The sequence below is a fragment of the Phoca vitulina genome, unplaced genomic scaffold, assembly GCF_004348235.1.
Source record: "Phoca vitulina isolate PV1807 unplaced genomic scaffold, GSC_HSeal_1.0 scaffold52, whole genome shotgun sequence".
In the NCBI taxonomy this organism is placed as follows: Eukaryota; Metazoa; Chordata; class Mammalia; order Carnivora; family Phocidae; genus Phoca; species Phoca vitulina.
The window spans coordinates 10,479,834-10,490,543 of record NW_022589755.1 but is presented as its reverse complement, the minus strand read 5'-3'; the positions used below and the strand labels follow the sequence as shown (position 1 = coordinate 10,490,543).

Sequence of the window (10,710 nt, the reverse complement as noted above, 5' to 3'; positions counted from 1 at the left end):
CGTTACCTTCAAGAGCCAAGAGACATAGCTGACTAATAATACACAGATAGAGACAAAATGAGGAGGGGGGTATCCAAATGAAAGAACAGGACGAAACCACAGCAAGAGACCTAAGCAAAACAGATGTAAGTAATATGCCAGATAGAGAATTTAAAGTAATGGTCATAGAGATACTCACCGGACTTGAGAAGAGTGGAGGACATAGTGAGAACCTTAGCACAGAGATTAAAAAGAACCAATCAGAGATGAAGAACACAATAAGACACTTGATGGAATAAATAAGCTAGATGACAGAGGAATGGATTAATGACCTGGAAGGCAGAGTAATGGAAAGTAATCAACCTGAGCAAATAAAAAGAAAAAAATTATGCAAATTGAGGATAGTCTTAGGGAAAATTTATTTGAAGAAATAATTGCTGAAAACTTCCTTTTTGTGGGGAAGGAAACATAGATCCAGGAGGCACAGAGAGCACCCCAAAAATCAGCCCAAGAAGGTCCATACTGAGACACATAGTTCTTAAAATGGCAGAAAGTTGTGATAAAATATTTTAATCAGAGAAAATGTGCAATATTTAAAAATTGTATCTGCAAAAGGAAACCAAAAAAAATAATTCTGAGAAACAAATAGGAATTGAAATGCAGAAATACACAGTACTGTATTCCACAGCATTATTTTGGTAGTATCCTATTGCAGTTGGCTCTTGGTATACCGTCAGCCTCTATTCTCTATTTTTGGGTCTCGATTTCATGTTCCATTGGTTTATACAGTAGAAAATCAACTCTATTTTGTGATTTTTCTCACATTGCAGACAATTTTAACTCTATGATAACTGGCCACTGCACATAGCTTAATTGAATTTTCTCAACAATGTTAAGGCAAGGGTTCAAAGTAACATTAAAAGTGTCAGAGTAATGATAAAAATTTTCTTAATTTTGAGTTCATCATTGATTTTTAAATTTCCGCATTTCTGTGTAATCTTTTATATGATTGCCTTCTAATTGTAGCATTTTTTTTTTTTTAAATCAAACTTCTCTGGTAGAAGCTATGCCAAATTTGAAGGACATTTAGCTTGTCAGCTTCCCATATTCTTCCCTCATCCCCATGAAATAAATAATAGAAAAATTGGGGATTTGGTGGTTTCATCAGATATATTAATTACTGATGCAGAAATGACAGTTACATGTTTTTCTTTCTTGGTGGCCATACATATCTTTTGAAAAGCAGTATATAACGGAATGTGTAACATGCAACTGTGATCTGGAAATCATACTATAGAAATATATGATTATGAGATTCAAACAATGAAAAGATGAAAATCACATCATTAATGTCACACAGTTTTTAAATGGAAATAACAAATGTTCACCAATATGAATTTGTTTAAATTTCATATGATCCCATAATAATATGGGGCATTTGAGGTAATGCCAAGGACATGTAATATCAGGAGAACATAATACAGGCTTTGTGAAATCAGACCATAGCCTTCATAGTATAATAAAATTCATAATTCTCTTGTGTATATGTGTGTATTCTCTGTATGTCCATACATAATGTAGGAGTGGATACTGTTAATACTCTTTGGCAAGGAGTGTTTCCAGCAGACCCCGCTGAGCACAGAGCCAAATGCGGAACTTGATCCTGCGACCCTGAGATCATGACCTGAGCTGAAACCCAGAGTTGGACACTTAACCAACTAAGCCACCCAGGCGCCCCTCTATTATGTTTTTATTTCTTAATGAACATCCATTTGATCAAACTGGTAAATTATGTACAATAGAATTTGAAAAATTATGAGTCCCTTACAGTTAAGTCACCTAATTAAGATTGCTCTACATTATCGTATGACACATAAGATCAAAATTAAGGAGTAGGACTCAAGCAGTATTCAAAAGCAAAAAAAATTTTGCTTTTGAATACACTGATAAGCTAACGAGTATGATTGACCATCTTTGTAGTTGATGCACAAGATGCATCTTGAGGCATAAGCCAGGGAGCAGACAAATACTGGAGATACCAGTAAAGTGGTTATGTTGTGGAGGTTAAAAGAAATGCTTTTATTTTATTTTTTTTTTAAGATTTTATTTATTTATGTGAGAGAAAGAGACAGTCTGAAAGAGAGAGCACAAGCCCGGGAGGTTGGGTGGCGGGCAGAGGGAGAAGGAGAAGCAGACTCCCCGCTGAGCAGGGAGCCTGATGCGGGGCTCAATCCCAGGACCCTGAGATCGTGACCTGAGTCAAAGGTAGACACTTAACTGACTGAGCCACCAGGTGTCCCAAAAAGAAATGCTTTGAAGGGGCGCCTGGGTGGCTCAGTTGGTTAAGCGACTGCCTTCGGCTCAGGTCATGATCCCGGAGTCCTGGGATCGAGTCCCACATCGGGCTCCCGGCTCGGCGGGGAGCCTGCTTCTCCCTCTGACCCTATCCCCTCTCATGCTGTTTCTCTCTCTCTCTCTCTCTCTCTCAAATAAATAAATAAATAAAATCTAAAAAAAAAAAAAAAAAAAAAGAAATGCTTTGAAGAAAAAATGCATGGGTAGGGATCATAGCATAGCAGTCAAGCCTCTAAGGAGGAAGAGCAGCTTTAGATGCCTTTCCACACTTCTTGGACACCATGGTGATATTTTAAGTGTATTGACTGAAGGGCTTTATTTACAAAATATATCTAATAGATTCATTTTCATAATCAGTTTTCTGGGCTATATCTTCACAGGATACCAGATACTGAGATCCATGCTGTCTCAATTTGTGTAGTTGTTTGGGAGTCCCTAACACCACCTTGGGGTTCTTTGATTTGCTCAGAGGATTCAGAATATAGTTGGATTTAGGACTATATTTCAGTGAAAGAATACAGAGCAAAATCAGTAAAGGAAAAAGTTACATAGATGTCCTTTTTTAAATTTACATTCAATTAGCCAACATATAGTACATTATTAGTTTTTGATGTAGTATTCAATGATTCATTAGTTGCGTATAACACCCAGAGCTCATCACATCACGTGCCCTCATTAATGCCCATCACCCAGTTACCCCATCCCCCCACGCACCTCCCTTTCCACAACCCTCAGTTTGTTTCCCGGAGTCGAGAGTCTCATGGTTTGTCTCCCTCTCTGATTTCTTCCCATTCAGTTTTACCTCCCTTCCCCTATGATCCTGTGCTCTATTCCTTATTGTCCACATATGAGTGAAAGGAAACCAGGCGTGAGCTTCTAAAAGCCCTCTTCCCACGGTATCAGGACTCACTCAACTCCAGCATTGAATTGTGGCCACACGTGTGAAATGCCTACAAAAAGACTTCATTAGAGACCAGTACCCAGGGTTCTTATTAAGGGCTGGTCATGTAGGCACCATCTACTTAGCATGTAACAAAATCCAAGCCTTCAATAGGAAGAGCAGGTATTCAGAATAAACCACATCATACAGTTTAGGCACAGTGAACAGCTCTTACCAGAAATGAGATGGAGTAGTCTTCCCAAATCCATGTTCCCTGACACCAGCCGAAGTCCAGGCTTGCAAGCAGGCCTTTCTAAGGATCACGGTCTCAGAACTGCTATATAAACTTTCCTGCATACGTGGTGTACAGAAATCTAGGGCCTATAATTTTTTTCCTTTTAAACTGTCACCAAATACTGGATAAATCATCACCAAAGCAATTATTTGTAACAAATCTCACCAGATTAAGCCAAAAGTACTTAACTTCTAAAACTGAAAAGACTACAGGTATGGCATACACCTAAGCAGCATAGCAAGGGTCCTCAAGGTGGTCACAGGTCGTGACAACACCTGAGACTGGCTGCATTGTGTTCATGTTCATGTCTCCCAACGTGGGAGGCCTAGACTCCCAACCACCCTCAGTAGTAAATTTTTAGATCTGTATCTAGTTCCAGAGCTTTTGTGAGATCATCCAGTTTCAGCTCCCACTTGTCACCATGTTTCCCCATCTTAGCTTTGAACTTACCTACCTTTGATGGGGATTGTTTGAGGTCATCATCCTTTCTCTGTGTTTGAAAAGGAGAAGCTTCCCAAGTCATTGACATCTAACCATATTGGTAGGATATCCATTTAAAGATCTGAGTGCAGTATCACAGTATCTCCTGTTTATTTGACACACTGTGACTAATTCTAAAGTTATCAATCTCAGAACCTCTGCCTATTCATCTGGAGATGGACATTTTGTTACATATGCCATGTCTTAATACAAATATCTAATTCTTGAGAGATTTGTTTAAAGTATAAATACTTTCATATTTTTTTACTGACAAGAATAATGCCTGGACATTGAAAAGAAGTACATCAATATAGGAAAATCAAAATCAAAAGTGGGAAGTAGTAGGAACTCACCACTATTAATATTTTGATGAGCATGCTTCAGTATATCTATGTATACAAGTAAGAGTTGATTAGAATTTTACAAACTTAGGACCTAATGCATACTATTTTCTAATTAGAGTTTTTCACTAAATTGAAACAATTCTTGAAGTTCACGTCAATAAATTAACTTACAACCTCATTTCTAGTGCCTACACAGTATTCGGGTGTGCCAACTATCATTTTTCCTTAACCAGTTTCCTGCTGACGAAGATCTGTGTGATGGTCAATTTTATGTGGCAACTCGCCTAGACTACAGTCCCCAGTTATTCTGTCACAGAAGGTATTTTGCATTCTCCCCTATGCATAGGCACACAGGGAGTCAGTCATGGGATAAAGGAGGAGCAGGATGTTCGGGCTAGCAATCGCCAGGAGCAGAAAGGGGGATACTGAAGGTTACATTCTTTCATAGCTCCTAACTTATGCCCTGCCCCTGGGGATCATGGGATCCTGTTCCTACCATTGTGTTCAAATGCCTAAGAACAGGAACGCTGCTGACATTTCAGCTGCTTCCACAATCACTCCTTAGGGCTTACAATATATTTTCTAAGAATAACTCTACATTTGGGGTGCCTGGGTGGCTCAGTCGGTTAAGCGTCTGCCTTCGGCTCAGGTCATGATCCCAGGGTCCTGGGATCGAGCCCCGCGTCGGGCTCCCAACTCGACGGGGAGCCTGCTTCTCCCTCTTCCTCTGCCTGCCACTCCACCTACTTGTACTCTCTCTCTCTCTGTCAAATAAATAAATAAAATCTTAAAAAAAAGGATACTCTAACTCTACATTTCCTTGTTGATCTTTGTGTCCCTAGTGAATAAAAAGATGGCAAGCTACTAAATTATTATTTGATCTACATAGGTGGCAGAGTTTTAGGTCAAGTAAACAGAAGCCTAACTTGAATCATCAAAACAGAGAATCACAGTTCCTAAATCAATTCTTTTTTTTTTTTTTTTTAAAGATTTTATTTATTTATTTGACAGAGAGAGACACAGCGAGAGAGGGAACACAAGCAGGGGGAGTGGGAGAGGGAGAAGCAGGCTTCCCGCCGAGCAGGGAGCCCGATGTGGGGCTCGATCCCAGGACCCTGGGATCATGACCTGAGCCGAAGGCAGATGCTTAACGACTGAGCCACCCAGGCGCCCCCTAAATCAATTCTAAGACATGGCCAGTTTACAAACCCAGAATCCTTTGGGTGAAGGAGAGGCCAGGTCCTCTTGAGGACGGAACCTTCCATACTGCAAAAATGTGGGCTGTTAATCTTTTCTCCAGAGTTCCCCAAAGGGACCTATGGCTATTGTACCTGTGTGACTATGCACTGAGAGGAAATAATCAAACTTTTTTTTTTTTTTTTTTTTTGCAGTGACTGAATCCTTGCTGCTCTCAATTGGCACATTGATGATATTGTGCTGATTGGATCTGGTGAGCAAAAGGTAGGAACTACCTTACATGTATTGACTTGCATATCAGAAGGTGGGAATAAATCCCAGAAATATTCAGGGGTCTTGGACCTCAAGTAAAATTTCCAGGCATTCAGTGTTGTATGTTGAGCTGTCCTTCTAGGTGAAGAATGTGTTGGGGTGCCTGGGTGGCTCAGTCGGTTGAGCGTCTGCCTTCTGCTCAGGTCATGATCTCGGGGTCCTGGGATCGAGCCCCGCATCGGGATCCCTGCTCAGCGGGGAGTCTGCTTCTCCCTCTCCCTCTACTTCTCTCTCTCTCTGTCAAATAAATAAAGTCTTAAAAAAAAAAAAAGAATGTGTTGTATCTTCCCACAAAAATGAGTTACAATATCTAGTCAGCCTCTTTGGATTTTAGAGGTAATATAGTCCTAATCAGGGTGTGCCACTTTGCCTTTATGAATGCCCTGAAAACTTTTTGACTGGGCCCAGAACAAGAGAAGCTTCTGCAATAGGTCTCGGCAGCCATGTAAGCTGCTCTGCCACTTTCTATTTTCCCTATCATCCTGAAGTAATTGGCTTCATGGTATGGCGAAATGACACTTGAAGCCTCAGTTATACGGCCAATTAGGTGGCGGTAACCTGCGGGGCTGCATACCGTCCTCCCAGATGCTGTAAATGCTCTAAATCAATGTCCATTATGTAATATTGTTTCATCAGATGTCAGGGGCTGTTTTTCATTCTCAATTCACTCAATGCAACATCATACAGCCATCATGTGGGACGAGTTAGATTTTCAGTGACTGATACTAGAAAATGTTCAGCTTATACCGAGTTTAGAAAAATGGATAGAGAACATGAGACTTCATTTTTAAAAATCAAATATGTATGTTGATAGGTATATGTAAGTTTATGTAGAGACAAACTTTTTTTTTTTTTTAAAGATTTTATTTACTTGAGAGAGAGAGAATGAGAGACAGAGAGCATGAGAGGGGGGAGGGTCAGAGGGAGAAGCAGACTCCCCGCTGAGCAGGGAGCCCGATGCGGGACTCGATCCCGGGACTCCAGGATCATGACCTGAGCCGAAGGCAGTCGCTTAACCAACTGAGCCACCCAGGCGCCCGAGACAAACTTTTATTTGGGACATTTTTTATCTTCAGGGGGAAAGATTCTAGGCGCATTTTTTTCTTATTTACTTCATACTATTTTTAGTTTTCAGTAACATACCTGTTTAATAATTATAATAAAGAATTTTAACCAGAAAATATAAAGGAAAAAACTCTTAATACTAGAACGTGCTCCCTCACCTACAGAATCCTCCTCAGTGCTTTGGCATTAAATCAGAGGCTTTGGGAATCAGAGTAACTCCGATGTCAAGCTCTGCAGCAGTCCTGCTTGCTTTGAGATAGTGGACAATTTTGTAACGTCACTGAAACTTGACGTTTTCACCTCCGAAGCAGGGATGATTTTAATGAAAAGTTTAAGCGAGGGAAGAGCGATTTTCCATGAGGACAAGCTTCCACTTTGGCCCTTTTAAGTTGTTTTTCCTACTAAACTTGTGGTCCATCAGGGTCTGGAGTAGGGGCGGGTAACTTCCCCGCTCCTCACCGCCCCTCCCAAATCATTCTACACCACCCATTCTTTACACTCTGTTTTAGCCTCATATCGTCAGATTATGACTAAACATCATCCTCCTTTCAATCATCTAGTGTCGCCTAAGCGATCATTTCCCGTTAATTTCCTGAAGATTTTATCTCCTCACCCGTTGCCTTTCCAACAATACTCCTGTCACAATTGGGAGGCATTTCGAATTCAGGAAGTTGTATCCATGGAATAATTTCGCTGAGGACTCAGGCAGAGGTAACGCAGACTCTTAATGCAGAAACCCGTATGACCACCCAAGAAGTCGGGACTATGTGATTCCTTCCATTCTGGCATTTGGGGAAGTATAGCCAAGGAGCTCCCAGTAGCCGCAACACTTGTTCTGGAGGGTGAGACTAAGAATGTTTTGCTTTCAGCCTTCTGGGAGGTGTAGTCCAGACGCTCTGTGTGGTGGCGAGCACTTCCGCTCCGGAAGGTAGAGCTGATGCATTCTGGGAGGTGCAGTCCAGACGCTCTGTGTGGTGGCGTGCACTTCCGCTCAGGGAGGTAGGTCTGGTGCATTCTGGGAGGTGCAGTCCAGACGCTCTGTGTGGTGGCGTGCACTTCCGCTCCGGAAGGTAGAGTTGATGCATTCTGGGAGGTGCAGTCCAGACGCTCTGTGTGGTAGCGTGCACTTCCGCTCAGGAAGGCGGTTCTGGTGCTTTCTGGGAAGTGTAGTCCAGGAGCCCCACGGTCTCGCGGGCACTTCCGCTGGGGGAGTGTGAGGTTGCTACTGAATTTTCTTTGGGAGAGGTGCGTCAGTTCCGCTTCTCCCGGCGCTTCAAACTTCCTGGATCTGTGCTTGGAACCTGCAGCGACCGGGCGATTTAGGGGGAAAGAAGCCTGGGTAGAGTACGCAGGTAAGGAGCTGGAGGGCAGTGGTGTGCATCTCAGGGGGAGTCTCTGCGTTCAGGGTGGTTTGCGAGTCCTGGGGTGGGGGTGGGGTCACCTATGGCCTGGTTTGAGAGTTTCTGCGTGTCTCAGCTCGCCCAGTGTCTGCCTCCCTACACCCACGGGTGCTTCTGCTTCCTGGTGTTGGGGAATTGAAAGAGGTGGTGAAAGCTGCCTCCATTTTGACCGCAAACTTTCTCGTTGGCTTCTTTCCAGCTTGTCTCTTGGCTCGGGTGGAAGACCCCCGAGGGCAAAGCATCCGCTGGTGGGAACCCAAACTACCCCCTCATGCAATAAGGACTGCTCTGAGCCAGCAGGGCCCCACCCGTGATTGAGACAGTGATCATTTGCCCTTCACTGCGCACCTGCCATTGCCCCACATTTTCCTTGTATAAACCTGGAATTATTTTCAGTACCCTGAAGACAGTCTTGGAGCTGTTTGTCTGTAGTCTTTATGGTGTTGGCCTCACTGAAATAAATTTCCTTTCTTATTTCACCACCACTCGTTTCTCTGCCTGTGGATTTTGTCATGGGCAAGAGGCCGAGTGTGGTCTGTTTGGGAATCCCAGAGCCAGGTGCGTGTCAGTTATAGTGATACAAATAAAAATCTCAAAACGGGTTCTGGCACATGGTGAATGGTGACCTTTCTTAGTATTAATTTTCTGAGAAGCAGTCAGGTCCCTGGGTTAGTGTCAGATATCCCACGGCAGAACCTTCTCTCTTGTCTCATTCCTGCACGATGCTGGGTAATCCCAGTCCCCTTATAATCTCTCTTTTAGGAAGGCGAGGGTGTAACAGAACCAACATGAGTTCCCTCCTTGGGAAGTCAGAAACTACCAGGTTGAATCGTTGCACAAAGGAAGCTTATTTGCAGCAAATAAAGAGATCACAGGGAATGACTTCCAAAGCAGTGACTCCCCGAAAGAGGGTGAATGGGTTCCTTTTGTTTAGGGTTAGGAAGGAATTTTAGATAGGGAAGTCTTGTCATTCTCTGTAGAGGTGGGCATAAGGTTGAGCATGTGGCTTAAGGAAACATGCCTATACATACATTGTATGTTATGTAAATGAGGCTGAGCCCTCCTTCCCTCCCCCCACCTTGGGCAGAGATTTTAGTATTATAATGAAGCAAATAGGTCATTCCAGAAGTCATTCCATGGTTCTTCTGTGCAAGTATGAGTCGGGTTCCAAAGGTCTGGGTGGTCTGGGCCTGGGGCAGGTCTTGGCAGTTGTCATCACCCAAGGCGTGGTTTCGGGTTTCACTTGCCTGAGTTAAGAGGTAAGCTAGAGGGGTCGTTTGATCCCAGGGTCCTGGGATCAAGCCCAGCATCGGGCTCCCTGCTCCACGGGAAGCCTGCTTCTCCCTCTCCCAAGATAAGCTAGAAAGAAGAGCTTAAGGAAAAATGTTAAGACAGAGGTTAATGAGTACAAGCAGGTGGGCAGTAAACATCAGGTCTTGGGCTCTAGTTGTTGACAAGGGTTGCTTCCAGATTGGACGGAGGGGAGAGGAGGTTTTAACTTTTATTGAGAAGGGCGACACAATCATGGCATTTCATAACATTCTTTTCTTTCCCCAGCCTGACTTCTCACAAAGGGCTGCACAGAGGTGGAAGGAGTGACGCCTTGGCTACTGACAGCAAGGTTCCACGTGAGTAGGATTTGGCATTTTTCTTTTATAACAGTGTTCACATCAGTCGGATAATGTATAGGATGTGTAATTGGGCATGAGCATTAATAATAATGAATCATCAATTGCCGACCTCACCAATGACGGTTTTATACAAATAAATACATTGTGCCACACCATAGCTCTGTGAAGAAATTCTGCTTTCTTTTTCTATTCTATAAAATGAGATTGAGACCCATGGAGCATAAATGATTTGCCCATAGTCCCCACCTAGTAAAGAGGCTGAGCTGGGGTTGGGATGAAAGCAGTCTGAGTCCAGAACTCGAGTTCCTAATCTCTTGGATATGTTCTCCTTAAGCCATAGGAACTAGCAGGAATCAGACCCCGGGTAGTTAGCACTTCATTCTGGAGGACCTGAAAAGCAAGGCTAATGGGCTTCGACTTTTCTGAGTTTTTTCAAACATTGTCAACTATTTTGTTTCACTTATTACTAGTAATATGTTTTATTCTTATAGAACCATGATGGAAAATTCAGAAAATGCAGAAATATGAGGGGAAAAATTTTTTAAATTATCCATTAATCCCCAATGTAAAGATAGCAACTGTGAAGCTTTTAATGCATTTCTGTTTGGTGGTTCTTTGTATATATTTGTATGTTTGTTTATAAATATTTTACAAAATTATCATATATTTTTTTGTGTCTGTCCCCTGGTGTATTTTAACTATGGAAAACTTTTTTTTTAAATTTTTTTTTATTATGTTAATCCCCATACATTACATCATTAGTTTTAGATAT

General features: G+C 42.4%; 1 protein-coding gene across 4 annotated transcripts in view; it reads left to right on the top strand.

Annotated features, from left to right (window-relative positions):
- LOC116622319 (zinc finger protein 234-like) overlaps positions 1 to 10,710 on the top strand; it is a 41,023-nt gene that overhangs the window by 13,878 nt on the left and 16,435 nt on the right. For 3 of the 4 annotated variants that reach the window (XM_032388713.1, XM_032388712.1, XM_032388711.1), the window contains exons 1-2: positions 8,121 to 8,259; positions 9,865 to 9,935. The exons of the other annotated variant lie outside the window; for it this stretch is intronic. The gene's annotated coding sequence lies outside the window, so the exon portion shown is untranslated. Of the gene's footprint in view, positions 1 to 8,120; positions 8,260 to 9,864; positions 9,936 to 10,710 lie in introns of those variants that run through there. 4 annotated transcript variants of the gene reach the window in all.